Raw genomic sequence first — 16,366 nt, 5'->3', positions numbered from 1 at the left:
GGAGACGCAGCTAAAAATGATAACTACACAATTGAATGAACCTTATGACAAATACTTGTGTATCTATTTAATGAAGCTCTCAATATACAGGGTGAGTCACCTAATGTTTACACCTCAAACATCTTTATTGTTTTTTAAAACATGTCAAATGTGTCAAGGGAAAAGTTGAATGGTTCAATGGAGCTCGTACTATACCAAAAGAATTTATGCTTTTCTGTCATTTTTTTAGAGATATCAAGGTCAGCTCCATTTTTTTAAATGGTACCATCCTTTTTTTAAACACCTACAATGATAATCCCTTTCATTAGGAATTCAGTGCCTATAATTATTCAAGGTCATTCAAAGCCACGAATATAATTAATATTTTTAATCACAACTGTTAGTTATTCTGAATTAAATATATTCAAAATTCGAAATCTGTACATAATTAGTGTGTTTTTTACTTTGGAGCAGGACTATTCAACCAAACAGCGAATTATTATCATTAGGAGCATGTTAATAGTGAAAGAGTTGATTTTGTTAGATGAGTCCTTCATTGACATCTTCTTGATTGATAGTTTCCTTTTTTCAATTTCTACATAATTTTTGTTTGGCAATAATAATCTCCAGTAGTCTACTAGACTGTGGGAATTCCCGTGCTGGAGATTCGTTCATAAATTGTTCGATTCCTTTAATTCGTTTGTAACTTCTTTTATAATTTTAATTATTTATTTATTTGTTCTTACTTATTTTGTAACCATGATTTATCTTTCCTTTATTTTAAACAATAACTGATTAATCTTTGAAATTGTTAAGATTATTTTTCCTGTTTATTGAATATACGTAGCAAAAGATATTTAAATTTCTTTATTTTACTGTACTCTTAAGTATAATAATTTAAGAATATCAATGAAAGGGCTTGTATAAGATTAAAGTGTCGACAGACCTGAATTTCATTTTACCACGAGTAAGGTGAGATTCACTAAAAATAATATTACGCCCTGATTGACCCTGTATCATTTCTATAGCCAACCGCTCGGAGCTATATAAAGTATTATCTAATTATTCAGATTCAATCTTGAAATAAAATCGTGCCAATATGACAAGTATATACATGTGATATGACATGTGATAGGACATGTGCTTATATGACCTTTTTTCATTGTTTTTAAGCATACAACCAATTCCCGAAGCGTGTCTCACGTTTTATGAAACACTTATTATGACACTACGAACGAAAACAAGCATTAGTTACAGCGATGCAACCCAAGCTTTGCAATAGGAAAATTTTCAAGCACGTAGACAGCGGATACGAAAACTGTCCGAACAGGTGATATTTTTGCGACAAAGGATAGGGAACGTTGCAGTTTACATGTAATGACTGTATCCGAAGGTGAACAGCTGTTGGTCGATGCACAAAGTCACAATGGAGTCCAAAAAGTGTATGGAATGAATGGTACAATACCATTGAACGGCACAAGCCCTGACGTATGGAGTCAATGTTCGACGTGTCAGTATAAAATATTTGAGTGTCGACCATGGAAAATGGGCGTGAAAGTACGGGTTCGACAGTAGCTTTGTGCAAAATATAGAAGATTATTGTAATTCAGGAAAATTTATGGAAACAATTTCACGCTTCCTCAAAGTTCACGCGTAGCGAAAACGCGAGTGCATGTAACATTTTTGGACATTTTCAGAAGAGGTTAATTCTTACAATTTTTCAATCATATGAAGAGCATGTTTTATAAATATTTTTGACATAAAACTAGAACTTTGCTGGGAAGTCCATATTTTAAGAAACAAATAAGCAGAACTCTTTGTGAAAGTTTAAAAATGCGTTTATTTGAAAGATGGTGGAATTGAGTCTTATAGATACAGTATTTAAGAAAGGGGTCCGGGATCTTAATTAACATACACAGGTCTTAAAGCAAACCTTTCAATATAACATCAACTGTTATTATTCACGAACTTTCGATATATTCATAAATACAGATGTAGTAAAAACTTTGATATTTGTTACAGTAGATTTTCGACACATTTTCCTTATATATTGATCCAAAACTCACATCTCTGGGTCATAAATCGACGTTTTACATTTTCAAACATTTCTTTCATACCTTTATATGCAAATATTTTTTATTCCTTGTAATAATTCTAGCACATTATTTATCGATGATAAATAGATTTTAAGTGATTCTATAAACTTTAAATAGATTTCAAAATCTATAAGTTACTCTGCAAAAAGAATTCAAATCAGTCGATTGGAGAGACCGTTCACCTAGATCTCCTTACTCTATTCATTTCTTTCCGAAAGTTTAATTTAAATGTTGTTTCAGGTTACTTGAATATAGAAAATATAGAAAACAGAATATATAGAAAATGCATATTTACCATTTTCATATGAGAATACTAAGCAGACATGGTTAACTCTTACCGTATTGTGTAGATACTAAAGATTTATAGAATGTTTGTGTTTCTAAAGTAAAATGTTTATTGATATTGTAACGTCCGGAAGCACTAGGCGAAAAGGAAGGAACAGGTTTTGAAAGGAGGACTACTTCCTTACGAATTTAGGATACTGGGAGTTCGTGTAACATGCGGCAAAAGAGTGAAATCTACGTCTTGGATCTGCTAACATTAACAATTTATTCAGAACTCATTAATTAAATAATAGCTTTTCATTAAAAGAAAAGTAAATGGTACAATCAATAATTATTAAACTAAACTTGACGAAGATAGTAACTTAAAAAATCAAGTATCGATATAACAAGCGTGTGAAATGTTTCCTTAGTACGGAATGGTTAATTGAACAGTTAACATGTAAGAATAATTAATTAATGCTACGAATTTATAATAATGGTTGCTTTAGTAGTATTTCAGGTTATATTCTATACGCAAGTATGTACAATGTGTGGTTAGCGTGATGTGTTCTATCGATGTCGGTAATATAGGCTGCGCGAGATTTGGAGAGGTTATGTCGAACATCGATCTTGATCCGACAGATTCTGAGTCGCTGCCTCAGTTATGAAAATAACCCAGGAGCGGTCTCCTGATCCTTCCAGAATAAGAAAGATAATCGACTAGATACGTTAAGTATCTCTAAACAACTTTTAGTTTGTATGGACTTTAGTCGCTATAACCGTCGGGACATTGTCACGGAACGGTCTGCCATTCTTATCAACGTCAAGTTGCTTGTCTACGCTTATTACGACATATATGCTCGATTAAGCATCTTCGAGATGCATTCTGGCTTGCCGAAGCCTCCAGTCGCTATAGCCGCAGAGACCTCGTCTCGAACGGAACGGTCTGTGATCTTTTGCAATTGTAGAATGCATTCGCCGGGCTTATTACTCCGAGTTTTATGAATATTTGGACGTCCTCGCTATCAATCCCAAAAGGAGCATCAAACACCTCCAATCCTTTGGGCATTGAGTTGCTATAGTCGCCGGGATCATCTCACAAGCGGAACGGTCCCTAATAACCACTAGGGGTGTATCAGCTGCCTCTCAGATAGTCAAAGCATCATTCTTGTCGTCCAAATCTGTTGTCTTTTAGAGATGCGGCTGGAGCACCTTCTTGAAAAATTTGAGTACGCCCATGCGCAATCAGTCGGAACAGTCGCTATCCTATTCTAATATTTACAATAATAACTTAAATTAATCGTAGTTATAAAATATTATAAAAAGTGTGGAACTAAGAACGTGTACCTTAAAATTCTACAAATCGTGTAATGAAAAAAGTATATAAAATTAACAGTTGAAGACAACTATAACTAACTAAATATTACCAACGCAATGAAAAGGAATCCACTTATACATGAGTGGAGTAGCTATCGTAGAAAAGGAGCGTATTAGGCGAAAAAAAGAGACGGAAGGAGGGCCCGTTACAATATTAATAATAATCTTGTGTTGACAACTTAAACTAATGTACTTCTAAACCAATTACTGTGTTGCAAAGTAATCTGCTCGAAAAGATCGCTTTTAAAACCTATGCTAATCAAACATTCTTTTTCGTTTCTCGATGCGTATTATTGTTAGAGCATAATCGTGATATCTATTGATTTTAATGATAAGCGTTATTATGAATACGTATGTGTGTTGTGTGTGCGGCGTATATTTTGGCTGTAGCTGTTTGTGTGACTCATTCTGTATAAGACAAGTAACGAGTAAAGCATCTTTTGTGATACGAACAGATTTTGTGTGATCAGTATTATTCCACCTCAACCTGTGTACTCCATCAATTATAAGTCTTTAATATCTTGGACTTTCTTTTTCCAACAGCCTATATAATATATAATTATTTTTTTTACAATTAAACAATCTTGAAGCGAAGTTCCATAAAAAAAATGTTAAGAACTTTTGTGAATTTTTTTATCACGAAAAGGCAGTTTACGTATTCTAATCTAAATCTTAGTTAAAACTTGGCCGCGAATTTTTTGGAAAATAATAATAAAAATTGTTATTCTACTTCCAACTATAGGAATATGGATGCTGGTAGGCCGGTAGGCAATCATTCTACGAACATTTTTCCGTAACGCCATTTCAAAGTCAATTTTTTCCAAAAGGTGATAAGAGGCTAAATTCTATCTTAAACAACACAGTAGCTCGAGTGTTTTAGTTTACAGAATCTGTTTAGCGACGAACAGGCAGAACTGTGAACGAATCTATCCACAAATACAAACTGTCCTGATAAGTGTTTGCATAGCCAGTTATCACCAAATGCTACTGTTTGCATAGGTCTGTCGTCGATTTCAACACGTGAACGGCGTAAATAAGGTAGCTGTAGGCACTAACTCTGCTAAGTGTCCCCCCAAACTGCGTATAGTCGTTACCTGTTAGTGTTTTATGCCAAAAGGGACTGGTAATCACGAGGTAACTATCCTAAGGAAACCAAAGTGCTATAAGCAAGCAACGTCAATTTTATTATGACGGATCGTCCAGTTGAAGCCATCATTATTGTTACTTTCCATTATGGAGTTTCAGTTATTCCACTCGTCAACACGTTTACTCCTAGTTATGTAATATTAAATTTGAAGAACAATAGTTGTTGTCATGCTGCTGAAAACTGATAAATTAGCGAATTTAGCGCGCTAAAAGTTGGCACAAATCCTCAATTGTGGATATCATGGCTGCCTATCAATTGAGAGCTGAACTCAGTATGGCAATCAGTGACCATAGCTTATTAAAGGTAAGGAATAACAAATAACGAGATCGACGTAATAAAAAGTAAAAGATTAAAAGCAAAAGAAGAAATTATAAGAGAAGGTGAATATGATGTCCTAAGATAAATCAAGAAAATACAGTACTGTCCTGCAAAAGGGCCGCATATCGAAACAGTTCGCGATCGTTTCACTGGACTGGTGTACTATCTTTTTTGCTTTTCAACTTCGGCACGCCACAGCGAGAGACAGGCACGAGTCATAAATTTCGTTCGACACTGCCAAGATACACGTGCGACAAGAAAAGACAGAATTAGAATACTCCAGCAAGTTGGCTCGCATTAGACCTACACTTGTCTCTTAATCGTTGAATTGCCGAATGTTCTTCCCAAGACATTTGGCGATCCAACTTGCTAGTTAAAGTATCGCTTACATTCTCGGATTTTTCTCGGGTGTAAAGCCTCGAACCGAAGCCTCGATCGAAATCCCTCGAAGGGATATTACTACAGGTTGTTTTTGTTCAAAACCACAAGATCACATATTTTGAGGTTATTTTCTGTGCTATGATTTTGCAATCTTGCGATCTGATTTCCGAGTTAAAACATTGAAAATTGTTTCGTCTTGACAAGATCTTCCCAATGATATGTAGATCTTATTTTACGCTCTTTGGGTCAGTTCACATCTTAAAGACGGTACATTGATCTTTTTATTAGAAAGTCGAAATACAAAATTTCAACATATATATCCCTATTTTTTAAATGCGCTATCTATTTTCAACAAACATCTCAGATTTTTAAGGCCTTATAGAAGTAAACTATAATAGATACAACAAATCATATTGGTATGTTATTTTAAGGCATTACTATTGTACAATTATGGCAAACTAGGCACTATGTTATAGTATATTATATGCTTCAATTTGGATGTCCTCAATTTCATATAATATATCCTTAATGATAGAATAATTATTATTTGTAACTACAATGAATGTTTTAGAATGAATAAAAGACGCATGGCAGCGACTTAAATCGGAGCGTGGTGTGTAATGTACTTCTACGTACGAGCTGTGTACATGCATAGATACTCAAGAGGGTAGAGTAGTCACGTGACTTTTAGAAATTGACAGATCGGTATCTGCTGTTACAGTTTTCGTTATAGGAATAGTATTACCTATAGACACGTAGCTGTCTAATAAAGACGAGATGGTGACAGTCTATGATTCCAAGTTGGAAACGCAACTTAAAAAACATCTCCCTTTGCTACACATACTATGACACGGCCATGCAGTACGTGGCGCATCGGACAGCTGAGAAAAGTCGAGAGAGAAGGGTGACTCTTACTTTCTTGTTTTTGAAACGCTGGAATTCAATTGTTCAAATTGTCGGCAAGCGACACGAGCCACGCCACGCATGATCTTTTCAGTTGCCCAAATATTTTCATTTTTCGATTTGTTAAAAGGGAGCAGTGGCGGATCTACTTTTTAAGAGGCTCGAGATCTTATCAATTTTTGGAGCCTCATTATAATAAATAAATTATGGACATTGTTTTATTTTTATGCAAAATTAAATACATATAAAATTAAGAATACTTGGATGAAGTATTTGAAAAGACATTTGTTTCATATTTATCGCGATAATAATGTAGCTATATAATCCACACTCTAGATGCTAACAGTTAACAATAATTCAGTATACTTTCATCCAATTTGCTTCAAATCTTTGGTAGTTGTTGGTAATGCTATTCTCTTTAAACTTATCTTAGAAGTGTGTAGTAGAGGAAAAGAGGGGAAATGAGCTGGTATATTAATTACCAACATTAATTACCTTAAATTTGTCAATTTCATATATTTAATAAGTTACAAATTACATACCAACTCCTTCTTACTGTCTGTACAGTCTCAACGTTATCACCTTGTAAGTTTAACTGCTCACTGGTCATTCGTGGTCGCTTCTCGACGCGGTTTCTTTGTTGTTCGCACTTTCCTATTTCGGACTTCGCGGATTTTCTTGACGCGGTCTAAAGAGACGGATTCGAACTTCGCGGAGTACGTTCGCCATACCTTACGACTCTTACGCGGTTTTCTGCTAAACGTTACAATACGCTCTCGCTGTTACAATATTACAGTTCTCGCGGGGGTGGTGATCAGAGATTCACTCTGATCCTTGACTCTATATAATTCCGGATTCAACTTCCTTCGCGTGCAGTCAGTTCTTGTTCTTATATTATTCCTTTTTGGGTCATAACATCAAAAGGAAGAACGCTTACGCATCGGTTTGCCGAATCAGCTCGATTGAGTTGGTTGCAATCGTTCGCATACTTAGTTACATATTTCGAAATGCATCAGCATTTCTCGCTGATTGACATCGAAAAAGGCGACCAGGTGAAGGCCGTATGTAATAATTACATCGTTGCACATACGGAATTTTTGATGAAATTATGCATATGTATATATTTTTCGGGATCTTGTCTTACGAGTCTTGAGGTGACCGCCTACTGGTGAGACCCCCAGAGATTTTTATGAAATTTTGAGGGATGAGTCGAGGAGTGGTGACGTTTTGTGAAATATCATTTTTATGAACAATTAAAATAAATCTATATACATATCTTAGGAAATTAATAATAGCATTCTGAATGAAAGCTCTTGAGTAGCTGCAGATGATTTCTTTCTAAGTGTCAGATTCTGCGTTCAACACCCAGTATGCAAAGATTTAATTTTGTCGTTTTAAAATATTTAGACTGCATATAGTATTATTTCACAAATACTGCAGTTGTTTTGTACAAATTTTCATTCGTAAATAGACATCTGAAAAATGTATTTGAATTTTTCACTAAAATAGATACATATTATATGTATACGTATACAGTATGTCCGATTTAAATGTCTACATGCAATTATTTCTCTAAAAAGAGAATCTTAAAGATACAAACAAATGTTTCAAACAAAAGTTGTATAGCATTAAGGAGTGAATATGGTGATGATTTGACTTTGAGATAACCTGGAAGAACACTGTGAAAGTCATATTTAAATTTTTAAATGGAACTCTATATTGAAAGCAGTGAAAAATTCACTTCATATTCTTGTAACTGATATCGGAACGTTTTCAAAACACTACCTGCTTATGTATTTTGTTTAAACCAGTGTTAAGTTGTTAACTTTTAAAGTTGACGTGTCGTCGGCATTAGCGTTACCCGATATACACCATGTGAACCTTATTCTGTTGAAGAGTTGGAATTTATAATAATCGTCATAATCGTGTGTATACATTTAAACCAGACATACTGTACACGCGCATGTAAATTTTACGGAGAATTAAAATACCGCTTCTAACGTTGCGGCCAGCCGCTGCATTCAACGCACACAACCACACACAACACCTGAGAAAACAGATGCAACAGATCACATACACGCAGAAAAGTTCCGTTGTGTGTGTTTCAACGCTGCATATGGACAGTGGAAATTCCTCGATAAAACACAAAGGAAAAAGAAGAATAAACTTCAAATATATGTATGTGTTAAATATATGTTTATGAATGAAAATTTGTATAAAAAGATTACAATGTTTGTAAAATATCATTATATACAATTTAAATATTTAAAAAAAAGAAGGAAGAAGATCTTTCCAAACTGGGTATCAAACATGGGATGTTTTACTTATAATCGAACTATGATCCGCAATTACCTAACTGCTTATTTTGAGGATACTATTAACTTCTCAACATATAGGATGGGACAGGACGAGTGATACAATTGAGAAGAGGGTGATTGGGTGAAACTGAAAGATTATAATCTTTGTATAAAATGATTAATTTTCGAGAAAATTGAATTATTAAATATAGCCTGCCCGGTAGTACCACCCATACTGCTATAATCTGTGTATAAATTTGTTTTAGTTGTTACCAAGAAATAGGCATTAGCATGATATATTTCATAAAATGTCATCGTTTAATTTTTAGATTCATCTCTCAGAGTTTTATACGACACTCTGAGGATCACACTGAAGAGTCTCCTTCTAATTGTAAGTTGAAAAGTGAAAATATTTGGACAATCCAGAAGATCGCGCGTGGCTCGTGCCGCTTGCCCGGGGCTTGTATAACGTTTGAATTTTAAAAGCGAGAGAGTAAGGTTCATTTTAAATTCGCCTTCCCTTTTCACTTTCCGAAGTTGTCTGAAGTGGTCCGAAATACCGAGTTCACCTACACGCAGCTGGTTTGGTAGTGTGTGTAATGGAAGGGGAAATTTTCAGTAACGTAGGCCGCTAATTTCGATACCACAGATTCCAATTCCATACCGACAGTTTTTTGAATTAGGCGTCGCTTGGTACACACAAGGCCAACTAAAGTTGTTTATTATATTATTTTACTTTGTTTTATTGATAACCCAGCAAAAAGAAATACTAAACCATAGGTTTACGTCCTGACACTTTGCATCGTTAAACGCTCTTTAAATAACATAAAAATGTTTAAATTCTGCGGCTGTGAATGGGCGTTTTTTGCTATACTTTGTGAGGTTCGTATTACTAAATATCAGCAGAATCTTGTTCAGTCATGATCAGACCGCGCTGAATTGAATCTTTTTCTTTCGAATGAACCCTTTTCCAGCTTAAAATCGTCTCATATAATAACTAAAACTGTCGAGACGTAAACCCCTGTTGTTGCCTAATTTTGTCGGTAATGTGTCTGTCCTGACATATCCGGATCTACCCCATTAAATTTCAAAATGAGAACAAATATTCTAATTCTGTCTTTTCCCCAGGATACGATACTTTGGCAGAATCCAGAAAAAATGGCTCGTGGGTGTAAGAACCCTCTCGGTTTCTCAAGGAGTGGATTCCCGCTGAGTGGTGGGGATAGTTGCAGTTGCGAGTCTTTTCCGCAGCCAACTCAAGTAAAATGAATAAAACTATACAAGTCTGAAATTCGTCCTATAATCATATAAGAAAGAACAGTAGCTACTACCATAGATAAAATAGGTTGAAATATTACATTGTATCTTTTTTATCTAAAATTTTTATTTCTGAATCAATTGAGATACTTTAACTAGAAATTTGAAATATTCACTCGCTGTGAGCTCGTTGTCTGTCCTGTTGTTTGCATCTTTGACGAAACCAAATTCTCAATCATGGACTTAAGTTAACCTTAACAAATATATTAAAGAAATATATAATGTAAAAAATTATTGAAAAGAGTATATCGTATTCGAATCATGTCAAAGGAAAGTTAATAAACGAAATTAAGATTAAATAAGAGTTTACCAAAAAAATTGTGCTTTAAATGATGGACGAAATGAACTCAGTTAATAACGCACGATTCTATGATCGACACGGAATTATGTAAATCATCTTGTCTGCATCGTGCACGTACGCAATACAGTCGCATAATTCTGTGAATAGTAATGAAGGGAAGTAACACTTGAATTACCATGAAACAATTGATATGCATTTCGATGTAGTACGAACCCATCCACGTCCATGAACATATATCGCCGCCATTACCACTTCAACCTATTTCAGTTGACATTTCAGTTAACATTACAAACAAATTATAAATAGAACCGCCTGCAATCTTCTTATTGCGATAATGAACGTTAGCAATCTATTAATCAAACAGTTCCGATTCTTCATACAAAATCATCATAAAAATGTAAACGAGAAGGTTGGTAATTGGCCAAGATAAGCTGAGGAGGTTAGAACTCCACGGAGTTACAACCATTCAGAATAATATAATTTACTGTTTTATACTGGTAAAAGCAATAATCTTTTATTGTCTTATTGTCTATTGTTTTGCGATAAAATTTTTGAAAATCATTGTACTAGTCGATAATAGTTTAGACGGCAGAAATAGAGACAAATAAGACTAATGCGATGAATGTCTGCAATAACGCGAGAACTCAGGGCAAAAGTTGGTAAAGCTGCCTCGATACAAATGATGTATCTCAGATCTGACTAAAACTGCCTCTATCAAAGAAACTAAGGAGTTAGTTAAAGTTGTCTCTGCTGGGAATGATTCAGAAGCTGGTTAAAACTGCTTTGATAAGGTAGAGACCAATAAAGAGTGCTTAGGAGAATTTTAAAACTGGAATTGTTACTCGATCTGGAAATCGGACTAAAATCTGTAATGCTGTCGGTAATGCTATCTTTATATCCTTGTTGAGACTCTTTTCTATAATCCCAATTCCCTTTGTTGTAGGAAAATTATGTGTCGCAGGCAAAATACGCATCCATGCTGAACTGTCATAAGACGCTCATTTCTTGATAGATCCGGAATGCTGAAGCTGAGGCGCATGCGTGTGGCAGCGTTCCACAGGACATTCCCGGTTTAAAAATTCAGAATTTCACTCTCTTTCTCTTTTAAGCCAGATTCACACTATCTGTTTCGACCAGTGATGCTTAGGAAGAGTTCCCGCAGGAGCCTGGCAATGACCGAAATCGCATGCGAGCAGCCTAGTCCGAGTGCCTCTCCTACTACTTGAGAAACGGTCTTACAGTCCGATTTTCTAGAGTTGATTCGTAGTGACCGGGTCCTCTAACTTGTAATACTGTCGCCTCTCTAACTCGTGAATGGTGCTTCTCCTACGCAACACACACCCTACTCATTGGGCTTTAAACAATTATCTACGAATACTTCGTCGTAGGTCCTCACAGACCCTTGCTTATTCCCTATCTTTGTTTGGCATCTGTCGTCTTTTCTTCTGAGGGAGACCATCTAGCACTATTTCAATGGTGGTTGACAAGGGTGTCAAACTCTGTAGGAAATTTAGAGAGATTTGTGTCGCACAGAAGAAATAGCGGACAGTCGGTTTCATTGAACTCAAACGTAAAACAGTGTCTTAAATTATCTCGTAACTTCTTGCAGGCCCGTATAATATTAAATAGGTATCAGAATCCCTTAGATTGATAAATGAATACGAAAAAAGTAATCAATTTAGCATGGGGTGCCTTGCAGATGATGAAATCTGCTTTATTAAGTCTCTGAGAAGGACACTTGCTCTTAAGGATAGAAAGAGAGATCCGACTGGTTACACAATCTGACAACGTTGCTTGAAATACGCATCTATGTAGTTTTGGGGTCCTGCTAGACCATGTACTAGCCACTTGGCACGCTCAGGCTGCAACTTTAGAAAATCGCACCGTAGAGTAGTTTCAACAGCTCCCTTCTTTGCTGCTAAAATCGGCCTTGAAACCGCTAGCGAGTGATTCCAGGCATTTTCGGCCGCTCGCGCTCGCCTCCTCGATACTTGAGCATCTCTGGTCCAGACGGCGCGGCGATAGGCTAACTTTTACGCCAGCGCATTACGACTACTAGCGGGCGGTCATATGGCAGTCACTATCTAAAACCTATGGAAAAAAAAAATTAACGGAGGCTAACCTGCCGCCGGTTATTTTTTATAGAATAAATGCAAATAAGAATATATATATAAATATATACAAGTGCAGCGTGCCCGATTGCAAAACAACATCTGCAGATAAAAGCTCTTTTCTTCATTTACATTTTCCTGATAACCCTGCTGTACTCGAATCCTGACAAAAAATATTTTGTTGTCGTTTTGAACCACAATTTGTACAACTATTTCATGTGGTAAGCCGTATAAATCATTTGATTGCAAACATAATAAAAAAAAATGAAATTCATTTTTTTTCGTTATACCATAATACATTAAGTGGTTGGTATTTACTACACTTTTTCCTTCGACATAGATTCTTGAGCCATCACCAACTTAATCAAATAAATGGCTTAAATTGATAATAAAATCCATCGTCCTTTATTCGAACTTTAATTGAACGCTTTGCCTTGGTAAACTCGAGAATTCGAATAACCTCCGCAGTGCGGCACCACCCATCGTTTAACAAGACAAATACGGGTTCTGATCGTGCGTATGAGCAGGCTATGTGAATATTTCAACCGCGCCATATTTGAGAATGAACTATATACGCCACCTAACCGGAGTCATAAGTATTAAAGCTTTTTGATTTACGGATCATTCCAGGAGAAATCCGACACTTTTTGGAGTACCACCTATGATTTTGTTCAAATTTGCTTATGTTGTAGTCTTTAGTGATGTTTAAGTCTATGTCGAACGAATTTTCGACAGTATTAACTTTTTAATAGTATTAACATTTTTTCAAAGAATTATAATTGTTGAACCATTACACATGCTTCTGAATAATTATAGTGAATACATAAGAGTACTAAAAAAAAAATTGTTTCAGTTTAGAAAAAGATTTTTTAAACACTTTATTTGTAATTGTTTTAAATAAATGCGATTTTTTAGTAGCGGGCACAATTTAAAAATTTGAAAAAAAATTGAGAATATAGTCCTGTTCGTCTTCTTTACGGAAATATTTTCAAAAATTGATATTTCAAAAATGGATTTTTCAAAATTGACCAAATGAAAATTGATTGAAAATGACGCTGCGTCGCATCGAAGTGCACTGTGTGCAGCCTGGTCGTACGGCACTAGCGGCTAGGCGGCTATACCTGCCATTAATATAGGGGGTATACGACTACTGCTATACTGCGTTCACTGAGAGAACGCAGTCGTTTCACGCAGATGGCTTCCATTGCCCCGACTGACTTTTCCACTGAGATTGGTGAAGGATTCAAGAGCCTAAAAGGACACGCCTTGCTTCTTTCTACTCTGTATACCTAGTGCCCAAATGAAACAAATGTTTCTATCTATTAAGAAACAATATTTATTGAGATATCAATGTATAAGAATCCACAGCTTATTTGATTATAAAGAAACAGCAACGGTAGAACTGTTTCCTGGATTTCCTACAAAATGTTCGATGCGACCAGGTAGTTTATGACACGGGAAATCTAGGGTCGTTTATGGTATTGCAACGCAGTAAGAATTCTGACTAGTACCAGTACGTTTTCGGTCGACAGAGACGATATTCAAGAAGATTTTTATTTGCTAACAGAGCCGCATTAATACTTTCGGAGGAAACTAAAATCTAAAAGAATATCGTTTGCTTGCTCAAAATTTCTTTCACACCGTTTATGCGCTAACACTTGAAGAAGTGACTTTCTTTAGAAATGGTAGGACCTCCAAGGGCCCAACAAGGGGTTCATGGGTAGGGATGTGCTCGGGAGTGACAGAGCCAATAACTAATGAGCGTAGGCGTGAACTGCGCAAAGGGTACGAAAACTCGTCAACCGACAACTGCGTTCTCCCAGTGAACGAAGTATAGGTATAATACGGTCAATAGATATTAAGAACTCACTCTTTGTCAGTAATACTTATTGTTCGGAACATCAAGTCGTCATTGTTCAGTGAAAACTACGAGAAGGTGGTGAGTATTCTTCCATCGGAGTAAGATAGAATATGATGGGAAGATGGGTTATTTATTGGATGAGTATTCTACTATATGAATGGGCGCCCAATTAAATGTATAAGAAAGTATACAATGATTAATTATTTAGTAATTTTAACAATTTTTGAATTTTGACTGTTAAAGTAAACTTTAGCTAACAAATCAGACAGTATGTCTGTTAGTATATATGAATGAAAATGTCTTGTTCTGGAAATTCTTTTAGTTAATACGTGTTTCTTTAGTAGTAGTTCTGAATGTTCTTTATATTCTTTAACTGAGCAGAATTTAAAATTAATATTCTCAATGTTAATAGTCGTCCAATCGAACAATTCCTGTGCTGTTGTGATCTGATCTTGTAGTGGTCTTTATAAATTGGCTCGAGCTGCAAAGCGCTTCGAAAACCCACCAAGACTATTGTTACAGATTTTAAAATCTTTGAAATGAAAACTAAGATTAAATAAATTGTATTTATTTTTGTATTGTGAAAAAGCCCTGTTAGAAAAGTATTTAATTTCTGTAATGTCAGTACTGTATTTTTCTATTAAAAATTGTATTAAATGTGTTTGAAATGAATGAACAGCAATATTATCATGTTCATGACAGTCTAACATGATGATGAAGTTATCATGTTTTAGACTGTTATCCATTCGATGATAAGCAACGAATGTGTGTATTGTAGCTAGTTTGTTAGACCAATGGTAACTCTGAATTTCATCTTGAATAAGGAATGAATACTTTGCTGCGAAATCTCTAACAACGAAAAATTCATTAGGCTGCATTAGTAATAGGTATAGCCGCCTAATCGCTAGTGCCGTACGACCAGACTGCACACGGTACGGTTTAACGTGATACAGCGTTACATTCAATCAATTTTTATTTAGTCAATTTTCAAATGACTGTATTTTCGAAAATATGTTCGTGAAAAGGTCAAATAGGACTATATTCTTAATTTTTTCAAATTTTTAAATGGTCTCCGGTACTAAAAAATTGTATTTGTTTAAAACAATTACAAAAAAAGTGTTTAAACAAACCTTTTCTAAACTGAAACAATTTTTTTTGTTACTCTTATGTGTTCACTATAACTGCCCAGAAGCATATTCTCGTGCATTTAGTGGTTTAAGAGTTATAATTTTTATAAAAAAAGTTAGCAAAATCTGAGATGGTACTTCAAAAAATGTCCGATTTCCCGTAGGACGATCCCTACTAATAATGGCGTCGAAATGTATTAAGTGGTATCGGACACCGTGACTAGCATGCATATAATCGGTAAACTTCAGTACAGTACAGTGCCACGTGAGGAGGCTAGCGCGACGGTATAGGGGTCGTCAAAAGAGGTCCGTCTGACCCCACCTCTGACCATCATCCGTCTCGTTCTCAACACTATTCATTGTCGGTCTTGGTCACTTTTTTTCAGCTAATATGGACAATACGTATACGCAAAACGAACCCGCATTCTTTTGCTTAGCTTAGTACATATTAATGACTCCATCCAGGTGACAATTATGGTTTATTTTGAAAAATAGCGCGGTTCAAATAGACACAGAGGCTTCCTACAGGCTGTATCAGGAGCTGCATATCCTATCTAGTATTATTATACATATATATAGATCATTGGTTTCAGAGGCACTAATTGCAAGAGACACGTACATACATACGAAATGAAAGTGGGTCAAAGACGCCTCTTGCTTGGATCATAGGTTATGTACGTAGGCATTAGCTAAATGTACACATGGTGCTCTTGATTTCTTTATTAATTTTATTTAGGTATATAATTTCGTTTTATAGCTATTGTTTTATGAGGAAAAATGAGTCAGTGTTCGTTACATTATGTTACAATTGCAAACTGCACGGTACATTGTGTATTTAATTTCTAATCCCGCTTTTAAGTTTAATTCTTACTGCTTATAGTCCTGTG

This window comes from Calliopsis andreniformis, chromosome 10 (assembly GCF_051401765.1).
Source record: "Calliopsis andreniformis isolate RMS-2024a chromosome 10, iyCalAndr_principal, whole genome shotgun sequence".
NCBI lineage: Eukaryota > Metazoa > Arthropoda > Insecta > Hymenoptera > Andrenidae > Calliopsis > Calliopsis andreniformis.
This window is presented reverse-complemented; position numbering follows the sequence as displayed.